The following is a 9970-nucleotide window of genomic DNA, read 5'->3' as shown; positions in this document are numbered from 1 at the left end:
CTTACCTTATCCCCATTCCTCCTCAAATCTTCATGGTTAAAAAAAAAGAAGAAGAAAGAAAGAAAAAGAAAGAGAGAGGGAGATTCTAAGAGTTTAAAACCCATTCAACAGCTTTTATGCCCTATCACAAGTTTAAAAAAAAAAAAGGTATAGGTATAGCTTCTCAACATAATGCCAAATTGGCTGGTGTTCTCCCTTTCCATTGAATTCTCCTACTAGTTTGATCTCTGCCTTTATTTTGTTTTCTGAAATTCCCAGTGACCTTTTGCAAAGGCAAATGGGTCATAGTGCATGTCAGGCAGGATTGCACTGTGCTGACCTGGTGAGAGCCGATGAACCTAGCACTACATTTTTCTACTTTGCTTTGTTCTTCAAGCTGAAACAAATGCCATAAAATACTGGATTTAAGAAGTTAGTATATATACGGTAAACCATCAGGTTCAAAATATGCAAAATAAAAAATTTCTATAGTTTATGTTAGTTCAAGTAAATTTCCAAAATGTCACTAGATACAGTAGAAAACTAATGAAATGGATAAGAAAGCAATAAATTTGATTCACAGAAATCTAAAGTGGATGTAGCTTGCTTATTTTTGTTGCCATATGGTTTTCTATTTATGAATCCACTACAATTGATTTATCCAGTTCCTTCCCATTTGGAGCAACTGTGAAAAATATTATTATAAATATTCTTGCACAAGAATCTTGATTACATATACCCCAGTGTTTCTATATTATATACAGAAGAGAGGAATTTCTGGTATATTACCCAGCATTATGCCAGGGGGATTTTCCAAAATGGTTGTACTGAATTTTGCACGTATCAGTAGTATATAAAAATTCTTACTGCTCTTAATACCTAATGTAGATGACAGGTTAATGGGTGCAGCAAACCACCATGGCATGTGTATACCTATGTAACAAGCCTGTGCGTTCTGCACATGTATCCCAGAACTTAAAGCATAATAATAACAATAATAAAATGAGCTTATTTTGAAGTCCTTACATCTTCCTTAGAGAAAGGGGTAAGTACATGGCCACAGGCTTCGCAAGTCCTGCTACTGCTGTGCTTGTGTCTGCACACAGATGCTCCCACACAGAGGACAGACAGTAAACAGGACAGTCTTCCTATGAAATTACACAATTTACCCACACACACACAAAAAAAAAAATTCTTACTGCTTTTCATCCTCACACATAGTGTTGCTCCATTTTTTTTAATCTGGTGGATGTATTACATAGTAGTTTTCATTTGCATGTTCCTGATTACAAATGAGGTGGTATATTTTTAAATATAACTTTTAACCAATGAATTTCCTTCTTTTTGAAATGTCCATTTAAGTATTTTTCCAATTTTCCTATTGAGCTATGTATCTTTTTCCTATTGATTTATATCTACTCAAAACCACATGAATGAATTTCATAGCTATAATACTGAGCAAAACCATCAAAATACAAAATAATATAAACGTATGTTTTCATTTGTATATAGTTCAAAAACAGGCAAAAAATGGACTATTTTGTTTACTAAGGCACAAAAAGTTGTGATGATATTTTTTAAAGCAAGGAAATAATTCCTACAAAATTCAGGGGAGGTTCCTTCTGACTCTAAATAGGTGGTACTTAGAGGAAATAGACTTGGTTTCCTGAGTTGTCATGGTTCTAATATTTGGTCATGAAATCTGCCAGTGCCCCGGCTCTTGAAGACTGAAAATAAATCAAATAAAATATTTTACTTAGGCTGGATGTGGTGGCCCACACCTGTAATCCCAGCACTTTGGGAGGCTCAGGCAGGCAGATCACAAGGTCAAGAGATCGAGACCATCCTAGCCAACATGGCAAAACCTCACCTCTACTAAAAATAAAAAAATTAGCTGGGCATGGTGGCGTGCACCTATAGTCCCAGCTACTTGGGAGGCTGAGGCAAAAGAATCACTTGAACCAAGGAGGTGGAGGTTACAGTGAGCCGAGATCATGCCACTGCACTCCAGACCAGTGACAGAGCGAGACTCCGTCTCAAAAAAAAAAAAAAAAAAAAAAAAAATTAGCTGGCTTGGTGGCACACGCCAGTAATCCCAGCTACTTGGGAGGCTGAGGCAGGAGAATCGCTTGAATCCAGGAGGCAGAGGTTGCAGTGAGCCGGGACTGCACCACTGCACTCCAGCCTGGGTGACAGAATGACACTCTGTCTGCAAAAAATAAAAAATAAAAAAAGAAGGATTTTCATATGATTATATGTATAGATAAGTATCAAAAAGAATGGGAAACAGCAAATAAGAAGGAGTTACCCTTTATTTTTACAATGACACATTATTTTTCTAGTTTAAAATACACACTCAATTATATAATTTACACACTTACTTGAGAAGGCTTATACATATCACTGAATGTATACTTTTCTCTCCCCACGGCCCAGTAGGATGGGAGGAAAATGTGAAGCAGATTTGGAGTAGGCTGATTTGAGCTTTATGTATATAATTTAGTGCAACTTTAAATTGGAATATAGGGTAATATCTAGAGCAATCACTAAGAAAAATATTTTTAAAACATACACAAAGAAATATATGCACACTACAGATAAGGAAAAATGTAACACTAAAAATTATTTCAGTAACCCACAGCAAGGTAAGAAAAGAGAAAGAGAGAAACAAAAACAAGACAAACAAAACAATAAAGTGGCAGCCTTAAATCCTGACATCAAAAATTACACTAAATATGAAGGGCTTAAAGACACCAATTAAAATATAAACGCTTTATATTAAAAAATTATCAGAATATAGTTCAAAATGACTCAGCTATCTGCTGTCTACAAGAAATTCATTTCAAATATACTGATATAAGTAGGTAAAAAGTAAATAGAAGAAAAATAAATATACCATGAAAACAATCACAAAAAAGCTATATAGCTATATGAATAGCAGATAAAGTAGACTTCAGAGAAAAGAAAAAAAATTACTAAGTACAGAAAGGAACACAACATTATGATAAAAGACTTAATATACCCAAAAAAGAAATGAAACCTTTAATGTATCAAACTTAAAAACTTCAACAATCAAGATAAAAAGGATGATAAGAAGACAACTTATAACTTTTGAGCAACTAATACATACTGCTAATAAGTGTTAGACCTTGATTCAAACACTTTACATCTATTATCTCATTTAATCTTCACCAAAAGAAAAGCAAATACATTATTATCTCCATTCTGCATATAACATAATTAAGGGCTCTAAAGAGTTTAAGCATCTTGCCCAAGGTTACACAGTTAGCAATCCTTAGGCCAAATTATTTTTACTCTTCGTTCTGCCTCCATCAAGGTTTGTCTCCAAACACTTCAAAAATAAACAGTGTGATCATCATATCTAACACTGCTGCCCAACATTTACTCTTCTTGGTCATAAAGACAGAGTATTTTTAGTGGTGAACAAACACTGAATTCTAAATAAGTCATAGGAATAAAGCGGCTCTAGAAAACATCAGTAAATACAAAAGAGCCTGGAGCAGGAAGCAGTTAATTATGGGAAAGCTGGAAGTAACATCATGGCCACAGTGACCTCAACAGTGTGAAGGCTGCCATATAAGTTTGGGAAAGCAGGGCCCTGTACAACTCCAGGGATTCCGTTAACATAGAGACTAAATTAGACTATCATATAAAAGGCACCACCTGGAATCACAGTACACAGCATGCCCTGCCATTTATAGTATTTCTGACAGTAATTATACTGTCTGAAAGTAATAAAGTCTGCTAAGAAGCTCTTGGCATTCAGAGCACCCACCCACCTGGATCAGCAGTCTGAACTCCACTTCGCAGAGACTATAGTGAAGTGAGGACCTCCTTGCTCCATGCCCAGGCATATCTCCAGCATTGGAGCACCTGCTCACGTGGATTAGCAGCCTGAATCTCCCCACCCTTCCTGTGCAGAGATTGTGGTGCAGCAGGACCCTCTATGCTCCACGCCCAGGAAGATCTCCAGACATCTGAACACCCATTCTTCTGGAACAGGAGTTTAGGCTGCCCCACCCTCATGCAGAGACTTGAAGCCAGAGATTTCCCCAGCTCCATGCCTATGCCCACTTCTGAAAACTTGGTGGCCACTCACTGGATCTCCTTCTTGGTGCTGGTGCTTGTGCCTGCCATCAGGGAACCTGTAGGCAGGCTTGCCTAATCTGGCCCTGCCTATCTTCATCCTTTCCTACAGGGTTTATCAGGGAGCTCAGGCCACTGTTCACTTCACGAATCAGCCCATTGCCTGAGGCTGGCTCTCAACAGTCTCCCAGTAAAAAAAGATCCAGTATATACTCATCCACATTGGCCATAGCCAGTTCTTATCTGTAAGCGCCATCTACTGGCCTATAGATCAAACTGCACAGTCCAATATAAAACCTGCTGACAGAAGTGCATAGGACTGTAGAAGCAAAGCCAAAAGACTCTACCCAACACTCTCTACAGTCACACCCCATAGGCAAAGAGGAAAAGGGAAAGAAAAAAAAAGGAAAGAAAGACACATGAAAATAATTACATAAATTGGAAGTGCCAGTGTCTTGAGATGACAAGGAAAAAGGGCAAGAGTTCTGTCATCATGAAAAACCTGAATATTGTGACACCACCAAAGAATCACATCAGCTCTGCAGCAGTGGTCCCTAAAGAAAATGAAAACTCAAAAATGACAGAAAATGTGAAGCATGGATTGCAAGAAAGCTTAATGAGATCCAAGACAGTTAAAAATCAACACAGAGAAACTTCTCAACAATTCAGGAAAAGAAGGAAGAGATACACATCTTAAAAAGAAATGCATCAGAGCTTCTGGAATTGAAAAAACTCAGAGCTTGAACTGGTTCTTCAAACTAGCACATTCAGTCAAAATTTTTTTGAAAATTTTAAAACAATGAAACTTAAGACTTACTGGCATACCTGTGAGAGAAGGAGAAAAAGTAAACAAACTGGAAAACATATTTAAGGCAATAATTCAAGAAAATTTATTTTATCTTGCTATAGAGATAGACATCCAAACACAAGAAATTAAGAGAATACCTGTGATATACAATGCAAGACAAACATCACAAAGGCATATAGATACCAGACTGTCCAAGGTCAAAGCTAAAGAAAAAGTCTTAAAGGCAGCTAGAGAAAATGGTCAGATCACATACAAAGCAAACCCCATCAGACTAACAACGATCTCTTCAGCAGAAACCTGACAGCCAGAAGAGACTAGAGGCCTATTTTCAGCATCCCTAAGGAAAAGAAATTCTAACCAAGAATTTCATTTCTCCCCAAAATAAGCTTCAGAAGAGGAGAAATAAAATCTTTTTCAGACAAGCGAATGCTAAGGGGATTCATTACCACTACGCCAGCCTCATAAGAGATTCTTAAGGGAGTTCTAAACATGGAAATGAAAGAAAGATACTTGCTACCACAAAAATAAATTTACGTACATAGTCCTATTATGGAAACAGAAAATAAAAAAAGATCAGGGGTCACCATTCTTATATCAGCCAAAACAGACTTTAAACCAAGAGTAAAAAAAGATAAAGAAATGTAATATATAATGATAAAGGATTCGATACAACAAGAAGACTTAACAATTCTAAATATATATATGCACCAAACGTTGGATGACCCAGATTCATAAAACAAGTACTTTTAGACCTTCAAAAGTATTTACACAGCCACATAATAATAGTGTGGAATTTCAACATTCCACTGACAGAATTGGACAGATCATTGCTGCAGAAAACTGACAAGGAAACTGTGGACCTAAATTAAACACTCGCACAATTGGACCTAATAGACATCTAAAAAGTAGCAAACACACCTACATCAAGAAGTTAGAAAGACCTCAATTTAACAATCTAATACTAGATCTACAGCAATTTGAAAAACAAGAACAAAGTAACCCCAAAGCTAGCAGAAGAAAACAAATTACTCTAATTGGAGCAAGACTGAACAAAATTGAAAGGCAAAAATTCATACAAAGGATCAAATAAAGCAAAAGTGGGTTCTCTGAAAGAATAAATAAATACGATCAATTAACCATTAGCTAGATTAACACAGAAAAAATGAGAGGAAACCCAAACATGCAGAATCAGAAATAACGACTGATCTCACAGAATTATAAAGGATCCTCAGAAACTATCATGAACACCTCTATCCACACAAATTAGAAAATCTAGAGGAAATGGACAAATTCCTGGAAACACACAACCTGCAAAGACTGAATTGAAAAGAACTTGAAACCCCGAACATATCAACATTGACTTCAGAAATTAAATCAGTAATAAAAAACCTACCAAAAATAATAAAGCCCTTGACGAGATGGATTCACAGCCAAAATATACAGACATACAAAGAAGAGCTGGTAAGAATATTGCTGAAACTGTTCTAAAGAATTGTGAAGGAGGGACTCCACCCTAACTAATTCTGTGAAGCCAGAATTACCCTGATAGCAAAATCTGGCAAAGACACAATACAAAAAGAAAACTATAGACCAATATTCATGATGAATATAGATACAAAAATCCTCCACAAAATACTAGCAAATAGAATCCAGCAGCACGTCAAAAAGTTAATTTACCGTAATGAAGTAGGCCTTATTTCTTGCATATGAAGTTGGTTCAACATAAGCAAATCAATAAATGTGATTCACCATATATACAAAACTAAAAACAAAAACCATACAATCATCCCAATAGATACATAAAATGTTTTCAATAAAAGCTAACATATTTTCATGATAATTCTCAACAAACTAAGCAATGAAGGAACATAACTCAAAATAATAACAGCCATCTATGACAAAACCTTAGTCAACATCATACTGAGTAGGAAAAGCTGGAAGATTTCCCCCTTGAGAACTGGCAGAAGAAAAGGATGTCCTCTCTCACCATTCCTATTCAACATAGCACTGTAAGTGATAGCAAGAGCAATCACGCACTAGAAAAAAAGCATCCAAATAAGAAAAGAAAAAGTCAAACTATCTCTCTTCATTGATGATATAATCCTACACCTAGAAAATCCTAAAGACTGCCAAAAGGCTTCTAGAACTGATAAACAACTTCAATAAAGTTCCAGGATACAAAATCAATGTACAAAAATCAGCAGCATTTCTATACACCAATAACACTCAAGCTGACAGCCAAATTAAGAATGCAATTATATTTATACTAGGCACCAAAAACTAATAAAATATCTAGAAATACACCTAACTAAATAGGATCTCTACAATGGGAATTTAAAAACATTGCTGAAAGAAATCAGAGATGATATAAACAAATGGAAAAACCTTCCACACTTATGAATTGGAAGAATCAATATTGCTAAAATGGCCATACTGCCCAAAGCAATCTACAAACTTAACAATATCCCTATTAAACAACATCAATTTTCAAATAATTAGAAATAAATATTCTAAAATTCATACAGAACCAAAAAAAGAGGTCAAATAGCCAATGTAATCCTACACAAAAAGAACAAACCCAGATTCATCACATTACCTGAATTTAAACTATATCGTACTATAAGCCTACAGTAACCAAAGCAACATAATATTGGTACAAAAACTGACATATAGACCAAAGGAAGAGAATAGAGACACCAGAAATAAAGCCACACACATACAGCCATGTGATATTCAACAAAGCTGTCAAAAATAAACAATGAAAAAAGGATTCCCTGTCCAATAAATGGTACTGAGATAACTGCCTAGCCATATGCAAAAGAATGAAACTGGATCCCTACCTTTCACCATATACAAAAATTAATTAAGATTGATTAAAGATTTAAATGGAAGACCTCAAACTGTAAAAATCCTAGAAGAAAACTTACAAAATACCATTCTGGACATTCGACTTAGCAAAGAATTTATGATTAAGTCCTCAAAAGCAGTTGTAATGAAAACAAAAATTGACAAGTGGGATCTAATTAAACTAAAGAGCTTATGCACAGCAAAAGAAACTATCAACAGAGAAAACAGACAACCTACAGAATGGGATAAAATATTTGCAAACATTGCATCTGACAAAGGTCTAATTTCCAGAATCCATAAGGAACTTAAACAATTCAACAAGCAAAAGATTAATAACCCTAATAAAAATGGGCAAAGGGCATGAACAGACATTTCTCAAAAGAAGACATGCAGATGACTGACACACATATGAATATCACTAATCATCAAAGAAATGGGAATCAAAACCACAATGAGTTACACTAGTCAGAATGGCTATTACTGAAAAGTCAAAAAATAACAGATGCTGGCAAGGTTGTGGAGAAAGGGAAATGCTTATATACTGTGGAAATATAAACTAGTGCATCCATTATGGAAAGAAGTTCGAAATTTTCTCAAAGAACTTAAAATAGAATTACCATTTGACCCAGCAATCCCATTACTGGGTATATACCAAAAGGAAAATAAATCATTCTACCAAAAAGACACTTATACTTGTATGTTCACTGCAGCACTACTCACAATAGCAAATATATGGATCCAACCTAGGTGTCCATGAACAGTGGATTAGAAAATGAAAATATAGTGCATGGAATACTACATAGCTGTGAAAAAGAATGTAGTACCCACCTTAGCAGCACATATACTATTAATAACATTGGAAAAATACAGAGAAGGTTAGCATGGCCCCTGTGTGAGGATGACATGCAAATTTGTAAAGCATTGCATATTTTTTATAACACAATTGGAAGTATGAACAGCAGAGTATACTAGTCTGAGGAAAAAAAGAATCTCAGAGCTTGATGACCAGTTCTTCGAAACAACTCAGACCAAAATGAAGAAAAATTTAAAAAAAGGAACAAAACCTATCCAGCCAAACCAAGTTTCATGAGTAAAGGAGAGATAAAATCCTTTTTAGACAAGAACATGGTAAGGCAATTTATTACCACCAAACTGGCCTGAGAAAAGGTGCTTAAGGGAGTGCTAAACATGATAACAGAAGACCATTACAGACCACCACAAAAACACAATTAAGTACATAGACCATTGACACTATAAAGCAACTACACAGTCAAGTGTACATAACAGCCAGCTAACAGTATGGTAACAGGATCAAATCCACCAATATCAATATTAACCTTGAATATAAATGGACCATACACCCCACTTAAAAGGCAGAGTGTCAAGTGAATAATGAAGCAAGACCCAACTGTATGATGTCTTCAAGAGATCCATCTCACATGCAAGGACACTCATAGGCTCAACATAAAGAGTTGGAGAAAGATCTGTCTAGCAAATAGAAAACAAAAAAGACAGCAGTGGTTGCTAGTCTTATTTCAGACAAAACAGTCTTTAAACCAACAATGATCAAAAAGGACAAAGAAGGGCATTACATAATGATAAAGCATTCAATTCAACAAGAAGATTTAACTCTCTTAAATATATATGCACTCAACACTGGAGAACCCAGATTCACGAAACACATTCTTAGAGACCTGAGATACTTAGATAATCACACAATAATAGTAAGAGACTTCAACAACTCACTGATAGTATTAGACATATTACTGAGGCAGAATATTAACAAAGATACTTGGGACATAAACTCAACATTTCACCAAATGGACCTAATGGATATCTACAGAATACTCCACCTGACAAAAATAGAATCTACACTCTTCTAATCTGCACATGGCATATATTCTAACATCAATGACACACTCAGCCATGAAACAACTATCAACAAATTCAAAAAAGATGAAATCATACTAACCACATGCTTGGACCACTGCACAGTAAAAATAACAATCAATACCAAGAAGATCTCTCAAAAGCATACAATTACATGGAAATTTTAAAATGTGCTTCTAAGTGACTTTTGAATGAAGAATAGAAATAAGGCAGACATCAAGAAATTATTTGGAACTAATGAAAACAAAGTTGCAACATACCAGACTCTCTGGAACACAGCTAAAGCAGTTCAAGAAGAAAGTTTACAGTGCTAACACCCACATCAAAAAGTTAGAAAGA

The 9970-nt window shown here is 35.4% G+C and overlaps 1 pseudogene; it reads left to right on the top strand.

Moving 5' to 3' along the window:
• The first annotated feature begins 8576 nt into the window (after positions 1-8576).
• Positions 8577-8674, top strand: LOC115934119 (uncharacterized; annotated as a pseudogene).
• The last annotated feature ends 1296 nt before the right edge of the window (positions 8675-9970 follow it).

The sequence above is a fragment of the Gorilla gorilla genome, chromosome 2 (genome assembly GCF_029281585.2).
Source record: "Gorilla gorilla gorilla isolate KB3781 chromosome 2, NHGRI_mGorGor1-v2.1_pri, whole genome shotgun sequence".
Classification (NCBI taxonomy): Eukaryota; Metazoa; Chordata; class Mammalia; order Primates; family Hominidae; genus Gorilla; species Gorilla gorilla.
This window is presented reverse-complemented; position numbering and strand designations above follow the sequence as displayed.